The following is a 13,434-nucleotide window of genomic DNA, read 5'->3' on the forward strand; positions in this document are numbered from 1 at the left end:
TGTAAGCAAGATGCTTAATCACACTGCCTTCATTTCCTTTGGATCATGTAAAAGCAGAGGAAACCCTGTTTTATAAATTTCCCTCATGGCCCCAGTGGGAAAAGACCGACTCAGCCACTTGTTTTAAACCAATATTAGTCCAAGATTTAAATACAGCTAAATTCTAATTCCTATATTATCATTTCCAGATCATTTCTTTCTCATTTCTCCTCCAGCCACATCAGTTATCAGCTGTTTTTGTGTTATGGATTTGTACCTAGTCACCAAGCTCACCTTCTAGAGAAAAGTGAAAATGAATCATACGCTCTGCAAAATGATTTCAGAAAGGCTGAACGCATGCAGTGATAGTTGAGAGCAACAGCACTTCCATGAGTATTCATCTGCATTAGCATAATTGAAATACCAGATTAGATAATATTTTGAGAACCAAGTGTCCTACAGCTTGTTCCACAGTTTTAAATCAAAGCTACACAGCGTGTAAAGAATATTCAGGTCCTAACTCCAAATGCCTGCTGAAAGCTACAGATGGAGCTGAGAAAAGGAGTAGGGACAGAGCAACATGGGCATTTTTGCGTTATGAGTGGGATCTGGACACATCTGAAAGTGTTTCGCTGTGCAGCACCACTTAAGTGAGCAACAACCTTTGGCTACCTGTTAAAAGGCTGATTGATTGTGCCTTTTCCTACATCTCCATTTGCACATCTGGTCTTTTTTTTTAAAAATTATTATTATTAAAAAAGAAAAACACTTTTTCCTGCCCTCCTTATGGAAAAGGGACATGAAAGACTGAATTACCAACCCAGAGCTGTGCAGCCAGTCAGGAGGAGTGAGCATCAGATCAGAAGTCCTGTTTCCAAGTCTTCACCCGCACTCAAACACTATTTGAAAAATAAAACCAGAGAAACAGCTGCCTCTGTTTTGCTTTTTCCTCCATTCCTCCAAATGAAAAGCAATAGAGAGCTGCTGTTTCACAGATGTTGCTGTGCAAAACAACACCAAAAATAAAACATAAAAATATACAAAAAGCAGAAACAAATCCCCACCAAAACAACCAGGCTTTGAACCAAGCAGGGAAAAACCCAAACAGTCGTAGTAAACAGATTATCCAAATTTCTGCATACTGCTACTATATGCTGGGGGAACTATGTCCGGGAGGGAGCAGCAACAAGGTCAGTTGCAAATTTAAAAAGCCAACCAAACAAACAGAAGGCTGAAAAACAATTCATGACCAAAACAACCCCACGTCCAAGATTCTTGTGGTGTGAAATTCTCCGACTCCTCACAGCAAGCAACTTACCCTGAATTTTTTGGTTAGCCTGTCACAAATTCAAAAGAAATATAAAGAAGGAGAAAAGTAACTGATCCATTCTCAAGCCTGCAGAAGATTTATTCTACCTCTCATTTTCAAGCTGTTTGTCTATCATGGCACCATAGAGCCAACGTGCACCAAAGAGAGACGTCTTGTTTCCATTTAGATAAAAGAAGATAAAGGAAATGTTTTTCTTCTTGAAAGATGTGTTTCAAATCCACCATGTCTCATATGAGGAATAAAACCTCATCTTTCCTGTACAGAATATTCTGCATTTAAAACTGCAATTTCTCCACTGCAGGTCTTCATATGTAGCCAACATTTAGATCCAGAGTCTGTCAGTTAACCTAACTTTACTTCCAATACCCTTAAATTTCACTGCCTAATTTAGTACCGGTCCCGGACCACATGCTATCATTATATCTTTATTTTCCCAGCTTAACTTCAGGGGTTAGATTTCCAAAACTGTTCAGCATGAGTCAAGATTTTGGATGACAAAATGACCCAGCCTGAATGAGAATATTGTTCCATCTCTACAGTTTACACTAAGAACCACCCCAAAGAATTGTGGTATATAAACAAAACCACACAAAGAAAAAAAAAACAAGAAAAATAATGAAACAAACAAACAAAAATCCCACAAAATGCAACAACAACAAAAGTTCCCAAACAAACACTATCAGTGGCAGAAGAAACACACCAAATCTGAATGGCCCCTCTAATTCTCAAACATACATACAGGTGGGTACTTTATGTGCTTATATATGTACACACACACCTCCTCACACAAAGGAACAAAACAGAAGGGGGGGAACCAGGTAACTGTGAGGTTTACACTTCTTTTATAAGAAGATATGGTCACATGCAATATGATACTTGGGACATTTGCCAGCATACAAGAAACTTATTGCCAATAAATGATGATGCAAAACCTCTGCGATTCAAGAAGCCACCTAAACAGTAACACGATCTCTTCTTTTTCCATTACTTGTGAGAGAACAGCTCAAGCAGGCAGCCAGGAGGGAAGTTAGCAGCTCCAGGAGCTCAGCTAATTCAGAATGAAGCCCTAATTTTTACTGTAATTGTCTTGACTTCACATGGGGATTTTTCATGCAGAGTGTGATCCCAGCCCCCATCTCCCACCCACTGGGGGGATTTGCAGAGCCCCAGTTGCACCTCTGCTACTGCCACGGGCATGGCCCCAGTACCCCGTAAACACTTCTCCAGGGCCTCACCAGCATGCTCATTTTTGAAAAGGGAGCTTTTGTTTATGTACTTCAAAAGGAAGTAAAAAGGACTGCTGACGTGTGCATCCAGCTGAGAGGGCCTTTCCTTCTCTGTGGCTCATGCTAGCTGGGGCGACCCCGAGATATTTCTCTTGCTCATCCTGCCAAGACTGCCCAACGCTGCTGTGAGCTGGAGTCCTTCGCCAGAGCACCCCGAGTCGGTGCCTGACATGCAGCCTTTCTGCTTCCCCGCCTGCACCCTCCACCCCAAAACAGCAGGGCACGCATTACTTTAAGCTACCCCTAAGTCACACCTCTCATTTCCCCAAACGAGTTAAAATAAGCATCCCTGCTATCCTGCAGTCAATAGCACATGAAGAGCAGAGCGATTTATCAGAAAGAACAAACAGCTGGAGGAGTAATTGTTCACATAAGCAAACTGCAGAGGCTTTCTTACAGCTCTTCATGCTGCTGTGACATCCCTCTTCCTGATTTCAAAGCGATGACTGCGGCAGCACATCACACGTGCAGCTTGACAAGAGGAACAGAGCACACATTCAGCTCTTACAAACACAAGCTAATGTGGCGTGGTACATGAACGTGGCTGCTATCTGCTGTCTAGGGGCTCAGTCTGTTTTCCATTAAGGCAAACACATTTTCTCCAATTCCTACCGCGCGCTTCATGTCGCGTTACTTTTTGGTACCCTCCAGAAGTTTCTCTCTCTCTGCTTTTTGGCCCTTCAGGGATGAATATAGAGAGAGCAGTTTTCTGCAGCCTTAAAGATGGCTGTCCTGGTTCCAGTTAGGACAGAGTTAATTTTTCCTCCTAGTGGCTAGTAGGGTGCTATGTTTTGGATTAGGATGAGAAGAGCGCTGATAACATGCTGATGTTTAATTGTTGCAGAGCAGTGTTTACACCAGGCCAAGGACTTTTCGGCTTCTTGCTCTGTCCTGCCAGCGGGCAGGCTGGGGGTGCAGCAGGAGCTGGGAGGGGACAGACCCAGGACAGCTGACCCAAACTGGCCAAAGGGGTATTCCATACCATCTGACGTCATGCTAAACAATATATAGGGGTGGCTGGCCGGGGTCGGGGGGCCGGCTGCTCGGGGATAGGCTGGGCATCGGTCAGCGGGTGGTGAGCAATTGCATTGTGCATCACTTGTTTCGTACACATTATTATTATTAATACTATTATCGTTATCACTATTATTATTATTATATTCCTGTCTTAATAAACTGTCTTTATCTCAACTCACCGGCTTCACTTTCCCGTTTCTCTCCCCCATCCCAGAGAGGGAGGGGGGAGGGTGAGCGAACGGCTGTGTGGTGTTTAGCTGCCAGCCGGGTTAAACCACAACAATGGCCCAAACAAAGGTGTGTACAAAAGCTCATTTAGCACAATTTTAATTAATTAAGGAATTATAGCAAAGCAATAAGTGCTTTAGGGCTTCGGATGCAAGACAAAAGAGAAGGTCTGCTGGGCACAGACCCACAGAGAAGTGGCACGACTCTGCTCCTCCTCACCCCACACATGTTAGAGGCAAGACCAGACCAGGCGAGCTCTCTGCCTGGGCCTTTCAAGAGAAATATATTGTCTAGTTGCAGGCAAACTTGGTTTCTTTTAAATATTTTTTTTGCTGGACTATTTGTAACCATGACTAGCTTGTTATTTAAGGTTAGGAAAAAAATAAAGAAGGGCTAATAATTTGGAGATTACAATGATGATATGGAATATCAGAGTATTTCTGCAGACCAAGAGAAGCTATTCTTTTTGCAGAACAACACACAAAACCTTTTTGTAATGTGGTATTGTCGCTCAGTTAGCAACCTATATCAAGATAAGGATGTGCGTACATAAGGGGAGTGAAATTATACAGGCAAAACATGATGAAGAGATCCCTTAGAAGTATGTTCAGAAAGAAAAGTGAAAGCAATGCAAAAAGTAAATAAATAAAAACATGTAAAAGATCAACGGTTGATCTCCAGGTCCTGCTAAAAAAATCTCTTCCTTTGATTTGCGTTTTCTATGAAATATACAGGGAAAATGTACTTTGCACAGCACAATTTCATTGGAGTACGTGAAGCCTGTAATTCAATGAAAGATGCCAGGTCTATTCAGTGTTAAGCCACTTCGTTCCTCAGGAACTGTCTGAATTTTCTCTTCTCCTTTAGTATGATAATGCAGGGGTATATGAAGGTGGGTTGTGATCCTCAGCTTTATGCCAAGTGGAGACACTTATTAAAGCAGTCCACACACAGTACAGGATTTCATTAATGGTGATCCTCAAATGTACATCATTTTTGTATTCCTATGTTTGCTGTGAAACTGTTTCTAAGTGCTTTTTGCAGAGCTGAAGCAGTATTCTTACTGCTTATTAACAACTGAAGAGCAATGTTGAGATTACTTTGGTTTCTGAGGCTTTTAACAGCACAGAAATAGCGAAGCACACACTGCTTTTTTTATCCTTTTCAAGTGCACTCTGTGCTTCCTTATCCTTAAATCACCTGCAGCAAGATCTCATCTCTCTGCTTCCTTCCCAGTGGTGACATACTTCCTTAAGTGCTTTTTGACCAGACTGGTAACTCAGCATACATGGTGTTCTACTTTTGCTGCACGTTATCCTCATTTTAAAACAAGCTAGGGCACAACATTGCAATTTTGTTCAGTCTTTGTCTGCTGCCTTTTGATGAGATGCTCTGGGCTCAGCTGGATCATCCTGCTGTCAGTCCATACATCCTTTGCTAACAGGTAGTAAAACTTGTACAGTTAATGTAACAAAAAGCCAGCTAACAGTCTTCATTTGCTAAGCTACTTCTGTATTGAAATGAAATAACTTTTCTTATTTCATTAATACTCTGCTCTTCCTTGCCAAGCCCTGCAAGAATCTGAAACAGCCAATGCAGTACCTTTCCCCAGCTATGCCTTCCTTTGACCCCCTTCTCTTTGCCTTGCTCATCCTCATGTGCTCTCCCACTCTCTCTCTCTCACACTCTTTTGTTGGGAAAATTGGAAAAAAAAAAGAAAAAAAAGAACAATTCTCTAAGACCGATTTTGGAAACTTGCTCTGAAGCCTCAGGACTCTCAACACTTCCTGAACACAACAGAACAATCACAGGACTCATCACAGATAAAACATCCCAATGTGGTAACTGGGGAGCGATCCAAAACAGGATGGGATGTCCCCTAGTCCCACCTTTTAAGGAGTATTTGCCACAGTGTCTAGGTGGAAGACCGATGATCTGAAGGACAGCCTTATCTCCTCAGTGACAGCACCGTCCAGTCACCAGGAGCACCGCAGCCTTCCTGACTTCTTCGGTTTTGCAATCGGGTCAGCACCTCCATCCAGCTCATACCTGCTACAGGAGCTATTGCAGGGGCTCCTCGGCCCACGGGCTTGGCTGCAATACCTGATAACTTATTTTGACCCATATTGGGAGAAAAACTTCCTTCTGCACCATATCTGCGTCATTATTGGAAAACAAATCACTACCCTGGGTAGATAAATAGCAAGCTACTTTCCTATCCACTATTTCTCCCTCTACAAAAAAAAAAAAAAAAAAAAAAAAAACAAACGAAACTAGGCAGATTTGGGAAGGGCTGAAAGGCACAGCTGAGACTTCATCTTTTTTTCCCCAAAAGGAAAACACTGAGTTTTCCTAACTGTAACCCAGCACTGCCTGTACAGACATCAGAGTTCACAGAGTGCATTTTGGACTGAAAGTCAACCTCAGCTGATTTTTTTTTTTTTTTTGAGAACACCCCAATTATTTGAAATCCAATGTTCCAGATTAAAGCTTATTTTAATACAGTTCGCCAGCTCAGTGCCGTTGAAGAATAGGATCCTATTCTCGGTGCCAGTTCTGCGTTTTTCTCTGTAAGCAGGTATGCAACAAGAGCAGCCCCCGTGCAGCCCGAGTGACCCTGCTCAGCAAGCATGCAACTGGCTTTCCACATCTCTGGCCCCGTGCACCCAGGCATGCAGGAGGGGACGTGGGAGGAGTGCTGAGACTTGGCTGTGCCGGTGGGCACCCCTGGCTGGAAGCCTCACGCGACCCGGTGCCGCCAGGGAAGAGCGTTCCTGCGGGGAGGACTTCGTGTCCCGGAGGAATAAGCTATTTTGAAACTATATGCAATACCTCCAGTTCCCCAAATTACCAGGTTGTAATGATCTTTGTATAGATAAATAAGCGTGTCTTTGTGAGGAAAAAGTAATCATTAAAGAGGAGCCTCTTAAGAAAAGACAAAGTCCACCATAAAGGAAAGATTGTAACCTGTAAGTTTAACAGCGACTTCTTAGTGACACACCTTGGATTTTTAATGCATTTTGCACTCCAGAAGTTTGCTGTTTCTCAACAAATGAGTTACCATTTCCTTTCCAGCCACTTGCTTTAATACCTTTAATCCTCCAATGACTTTTTCACAGTTCTGTATTGAAATGTATTGAGTGGCAAGCTGAAAAATAAGTCAGTCGGGGTGCAGTGAAACACTTGCCTACTATATAGCAAAACAATCAGTTCATTATCTGCATTATCAGGGGGAAGAAGTGTTTTTCAAATATTTCAGCAGTGAACAGTTATTTACCTGACAGCCACACTGTAAACGCTTTTTGGTGAAAACAATATATACCAAATAGAGGAACGTCCTGATCCAAGTGCAAGAAAAGAAGCATTTAGAGAAAAATATGCAACATGTATTTTTATAATCCTACTAAGAGAGGCTGTCACTCTTTATGAATACTATTCAAACTCGACAGCCACAAGAACAACTTAATTTTGAAAGTTGAATTAGATGTATGTATAGACCTAGGCACTCGGAGCAGCACCAGCAAGTCAATGTCCAATGTTAAGCCTGAGTTGGTATTATCTTCCAGAATGACTCTCATGATTACAATAATTGACAAATCCCAGACTTGAGCATTTAACTCAAGCACCAGAGTGCAGAAACTACAATTTTTTTAGGCCACTTAGGAATGGAAAATTCAACCTCTTGTCAGTACTAACGATCAGTCTGTGATCAAGGGTCAGGATTTGGACCTGTTACTCATGACAAAAGTATTCAACAGACCAACTCAGCTGAAGCTAGTGAGAATATTCATGGTCTGATGATCGAGCATCAGACTACACGATACTTGGCTGCCTCAGAGAGGTATGACTTCTGTCATCTGAAACCAGCGCTTACTCCAGCGGGAAACATCTCCCATGCAGAAAAAATAATTTTTTACTTTCAGGGCAGTATGATAGGCAAGACTAGCTGCCAGTATTCGCATGTGAAAAACAGAAGTTTTGGAGCCGTCACAAAGAAAAATCATACCAGAAGATTCATAAGAACAGAAACACACTCAAACTTCTGTAGTAGCAGCCTGTGCATGTGTGCCAGCTTGTGTACTAGAAGATGCTGTCTGGACACCATTTGACTTGATTATGAAGTGCACTGTTCTTTATTCAGGATAAAAAATACAAAATAGGTAAAATCTGTTTGTCAGATTCAATATTTTATATATGCATTTGTAAAAGAGAATCTTAAAAATCTGTGTTTTCAGATACTTGGCTGCATTTTTGAGCTTTTATGCATAACATTTCCAACTTTTATCAATAATAAATAGACAACAGACAACTGGTACCGCAGGGGAAGGAATTCTTAAATATGCACTGCTTCCCCGTTGAGTTAGCCACATTACCTGATCAGGTTCCATAACTACTATTAGAGGCAAGGTTTGGGCTTTTTTCTTCCCACACCATGCCCGCAGGGTAAGCGACTGGATGCAGCAGGTCACCCTGTACCCTCTTTAGCACTTACTGTGTGTCAGCACGCTGTAACTTTTCCTGCTCAGGGAAAAGTTGGTATCTCAAGACAGTAACTCTCCAGTGCTACATGGGGATTATCATACAAGAAAAGGAATTTATCTCCAAGACCCTGAATTTCTCTATCATAAGGGAGAGAGGGAGAGAGAGAGCAGAATTTCAGGATGCACTTGTCTGTCTTCATTTTATGGACTTAAATAATAAAGTTACATTATTTCTTCCAAAAGCAAATTTTCTGTGACAAAGAGAAAGCCACTTCAGCACACCCTTATCTTGGATTAATTCTGTTGTTCGTGTTTGGTCCTAGATATCTGTTTAAGTATCATTGTGGCTACCTAATGGTAGCAAGTAAGGAGGAGGGGCTGGTCAAAGAGGGCACCATCTGGCCAGCTTTGTGCCACAGATCTACTTCCTCAATCAGATTCGGGTCCCATTAATTCAAGCCCTATTAGGTGTCTCAAACAGACCATTTGACCATCCAAGAGCATCTCCTGGCATTTATTGCTTTATACATTTACCTGCATGCACCTTTTACAACATACTTTGTGTTTGGATTTTCTGTGGGCTCTTCTTGTCCTTCTGTTTTGCAATCAGCATGCATGGGACCATTTTCACCATTACCTGCCCTCTTCTTTCACCACATCTAAAGATGTTGCCCAAAATCACTGGGAGTACTGAGTCCTGAATGGGCAGTTGCCAAAACCCCAACCTGTCACCTAGTCATCATTAACTGAACTACTGAATATGTTTTAGGTACTTCCTTAAAGAATATAATGAACCCTGCTTGTGATTTCCAGTATGTATTTATGTATTTACTGCTAATGAAGAAGGCTAGGATCAAAGAGGCAAGAAGAATAAAAAACTTTCTCAGCCTCAAGAGGAAAGCGTCATGGAAACTGTTCACAGAGCATTTCTTTATGCTTGTGAAGGCTGACTAACCAATCACTTTAACAGGGATGTTTCTACAGAACACAAAGGGATATTTTTTAAGAGAAGTCATTGGGCAAAACCAGGAAGGTGTTTGGGACTGAAAACTTATATTCTAGTGGTTTTGCAGTAAACTGTTTGGTCCTCTGTCCATGGTTAGAGCTCACCATTTTTGTAGATGCTGTCTTGCAGAAAGACTATCGCATTTTTTTTTCTTTTTTAAACAAAAGTTGTTACTTTTCTCCCATTGTTGAAAAGGAGATTCTACTTTACCAAAGAGTAAGGTTGATCTTAAAATTCTTAGCGTCTTTTAAGATGCAACAGGCTGCCTCTTATAACAAGAACCCTCTGCCCAAAATCAGACCCTCAAGACTTGAACACATATCAAGACCAATACTTGATATATCCTACTAGTTACAAATGAGCTAAGTTAGTTTAGGAGCTGTGATCTAGAGGGATATTTCAGATTGGTGCATTAGAATGTCATGCAAAGTTTTGATTGAGGAGTTTGTTTTACTCAATATAAACCACAAATATAGTTACGTATATGCAATTCTACTAAGCAAAGCTGCCTCTTCCCACACAACACACTCCCCAATGTGGAACTATTTACTAGAAAAAGGTCTTCCAAACTGAAATATGACTTAAAATTTTGAAGAATCTATGTAAGCATTAATATGATAAGATTTCAAATATTACCAATACACTAAAAATCTATTTACAACGAAGCTATTATCTCCCTTTTCAGACTGAAAAAGGGTTACAGCTAGAACTTGGGTTAATGGAAGCAGAAACTCCACTAGAGAAAAGTCTGAAAAATCAGTCCTACATGATGACATTTATTGAACAAATAAGACAAATACAACCAATTATTTATCCCACCCCCCCAAAGATGTCAAAATAGGTAACAAAAGTACTTAAAAGAATCTCACTGAAATGAACAAAAGCAGGTAACACACACAGCCTGAGACAGGATACAATTCCAAACAAATACCTGATGAAAAATATCCTCCTTTCATATGCTATCACCTGTGAAACACCACAGCTTCGGGTAAAGGATGCTAACTTAAAATATAACGGTAAAACATAACTCTTCAGAAATTCTTCACCTTACAATTTCCAATGATTTCATATATTATACATTTTCTTCTCTGGACATCTCTTCTCTTCTCAAAAGCCTTGAAGTCCTGCCATCAGTAGACTTCATTAGCAAGCAGCACGGAAGTCCATAAAAAGCATTTGTTGCAAGTAATCTCCCCAGCTATCTGAAAATCTACCGACAAATCCCTCACAGTGAGAAAGTTTAAGTGCTAATCACTTTTGAAATGCTAGTTAGTCATTGAGTATTGTCAAATATGGCCTTGAAGTGAGTGGTTTACACCCAATGCATGTTGTCAGTGGTTATGCAATATGACACCATCCCACGTGGATGGCATGTGGGCACCAAACCTTGGCAGATGTCTCAGTTCAAACATGTTCTTTCTATATTAATATCTAACTGGCCTCATAGCCTAATATGGATAGAAAGCAAAAGGACTTAACAAATTCAAGCTTGGAAGGTTAATTCGCCAGAAAATAAGGAAATCCCATAATTATTATAACTATCCAGATATGAGCTATCATGAGACACTACAGTCATTGAATTGATAGCAGGAGGATTTTTCTCATGCTTTAATGGAGTCTCTAAAGCAAAGCTTTTAATTGAAATAATTGCAAATAAATAATTGTGGCTAAATTAATTTAATATGATGAAAGAATCTAACAAGTGCTTAAATACTATCAGTCCAGACAGAAGAATCTAACAGATGCTTAGATATTATCAGTCTAAGTCTCCTCATACCTCTGCTCACAGAAAAAAAGCCAAGACAGTTGGATACAAAGGTGATGGTCGCCCCAAACACACAACTGCTTCATGCACTCGTGGCCTCACTCCATTAACCTGTGCAGCAGCAGGTTTTGACAACCGTGAGAATCCTACTGCTGAACCAGAATCTTCACGTTCATGACACGTGAAATTCAGCCCTGGATGCCCATCCAGCTGCAAACAGCCTCTAGAGGAAAATCCAAATTCTCGAGTTGGATTTCTTGTTCGGTCTTTTGTGGAAGGGTTATATGGAAACTTCAAGATATCAAGCTGCTTCCTTGGGCTGTCCTGGCTAAATGAAACTTCCATTTCACAGGGGTTTCCACAGGAAAAATATAAAACTATCATATTTTCCCAGGAAATACAATTTCAATTATTCCCAGCTAGGGATATCATCAAGAGAATACCAAGTGCTTGGTACTATTTTAAAATGATATTTCTCCTTTAGAAATTGTATTTTTAAGCTCTCTTTTATTTAAAGTGGAATGTAGTCTTTTCTGAACAATACCAGTAAGATATGCTGAAAATGTATCAGAGGGCTATAGCATCCTAAACATACAACTGACATTTCTAACTTGATTTCCAGTTTATTGTCCATTGACTTTTGCCTACTTTCTGTGCAAAACACAATCGCTCCAAAATACTTTTCTTCTTGAAAGACCATTTAAAAAAAAAACAAAGAAACAAAAGAGATCTCTGTAGGCCTACATTTATGCTAATAGGAATATTACTATCTGGAAAAGCTTCCTGGAATCAAACCCAAATTCCTGTGTGCTGAACCCATATTAGCCAACAGGCAGATTTATTTGTCATTGGGTGACAGCCTGGTCGGCCCAACTACTAATTAGCAGTACTTTTTGATGGCAAACAGACCATTTTAATAATGTGCTCAAGCCAGTAATAATATATTACAATACACTTCTTTTCCTAGAATAGATGTTACAGTGATCTTGTAACATGACTGGCACAGAAATCTCCTGACCCAGATTGCTGGTTTTTTTTATTATTATTTTAAATCCCAGACCCTACAAACCATGAACAGTTTTTCACCCTTTTCAGTTTTAGACTGATGCTGCCTTACTACAAGAGATGCAGTTTAGTGGCCCATTTTTAAGAGGAAATACCCACAAGTTCGTTTCTTTACAGCTTTTTGTGAATTCACGCGTCATCGTCATCACTGAGCTTGCACTGAGCTGTGGTTCACGGGAAGAAGCACGCAGACGCTCTGCTCACTTAGCCCTACATGCCTGCATCCATACCCCATTAAGTCAGCCTCCTGCCAGCCTGGGTTGATGTTTGACCCCAGAACCTTGCTGTTGTAATAGCATGGCTTTTACCGTTGCCAAAGACATTTATTAATCAGACTCTGTAGGTATGAATCAAAATCTCAAACCTGCAGCAAACGTCCATGCTCTTGCAGTTATACGGAGAGGAAGAAGAAGAAAAAAAAAAAGCAGAAGAAAGACTGACAAGTGAAAGTTAATGCTTTTTTGAAAGTGGACACACCTTAAGACATGTTCTGTACAAAAGAGAAATATTAACCAGTGATGGGGGTACACTTAGATAAATAAATTACTGTAAGGCGGTCAGATAAGTTTACAGAGCACTACCTATAACGGCTCGCTTTGATTGAACGCAAGTTGGTTTATTGCTCTCTCATCTGGTCCCTCCATCACGCTAACTGCAGGTTCCAGCACACAAACAATTGCTGTGGCAACAAACGTGGCTTTAATTAATAGCCCAGCTTTCTCAATGGCCTAGATTAGACCTCACAAATGTGTACTTCACTTTTTAAAAACTTCTGGGGACTAAAAGTTTTTCAGCTATAGATGAAGCATTGCCTTTTGAGAAATATCTTTGCATGGTCTTTTTTAAACTCACACTCTGCAGCAGCAACAGGCTTGGCCATCCCCCCTTTTATACTCAATCTTGCTGAAATCAGCTGCAAAAACTTTCCACACTCTGCAGAACACAGGGACAGAGGTGGAAGTCAGATCCAGCCACAGGCTGGATTTTCTTTGACTCTGCACCAGGAGCTGAGGGTGGCTGTGCATGTACTTCTCCTGAACAGATGGATAGGATCAGGCAAAACATCAGCTCTGGATGCCTACTAACTCACTGGGTACAACCGACACAGCAAGACCACCTCAGTTTATGGATAACTTAAGTAGGTGTGGTGGAGTGCATCCATCCTAAGGCAAGGCTGAAAAGAAGGACTTTGGCTATTAAAGGCTACCCCAGGCTACTGCATCTCTTGTGAGCATCTCTGCAATTGACCCTCCACCCTCACCTCAGGACTATGACTG

At 41.0% G+C, this 13,434-nt stretch overlaps 1 protein-coding gene across 9 annotated transcripts in view; it reads right to left on the reverse strand.

Moving 5' to 3' along the window:
- LOC308195530 (uncharacterized protein) overlaps positions 1–13,434 on the reverse strand; it is a 103,862-nt gene that overhangs the window by 73,041 nt on the left and 17,387 nt on the right. Inside the window, exons 1-3 of one of the 9 annotated variants that reach the window (XM_080593128.1) lie at positions 3,208–3,257; positions 1,044–3,066; positions 800–878 (exon numbers count right to left, since the gene is read on the reverse strand). The exons of 7 other annotated variants lie outside the window; for them this stretch is intronic. The gene's annotated coding sequence lies outside the window, so the exon portion shown is untranslated. Of the gene's footprint in view, positions 1–799; positions 3,067–3,207; positions 3,258–13,434 lie in introns of those variants that run through there. One more of the 9 variants, XR_013951588.1, reaches the window with a different exon arrangement.

Source organism: Anser brachyrhynchus (assembly GCF_964034855.1).
Source record: "Anser brachyrhynchus genome assembly, chromosome: 5".
NCBI classification, from domain to species: Eukaryota; Metazoa; Chordata; class Aves; order Anseriformes; family Anatidae; genus Anser; species Anser brachyrhynchus.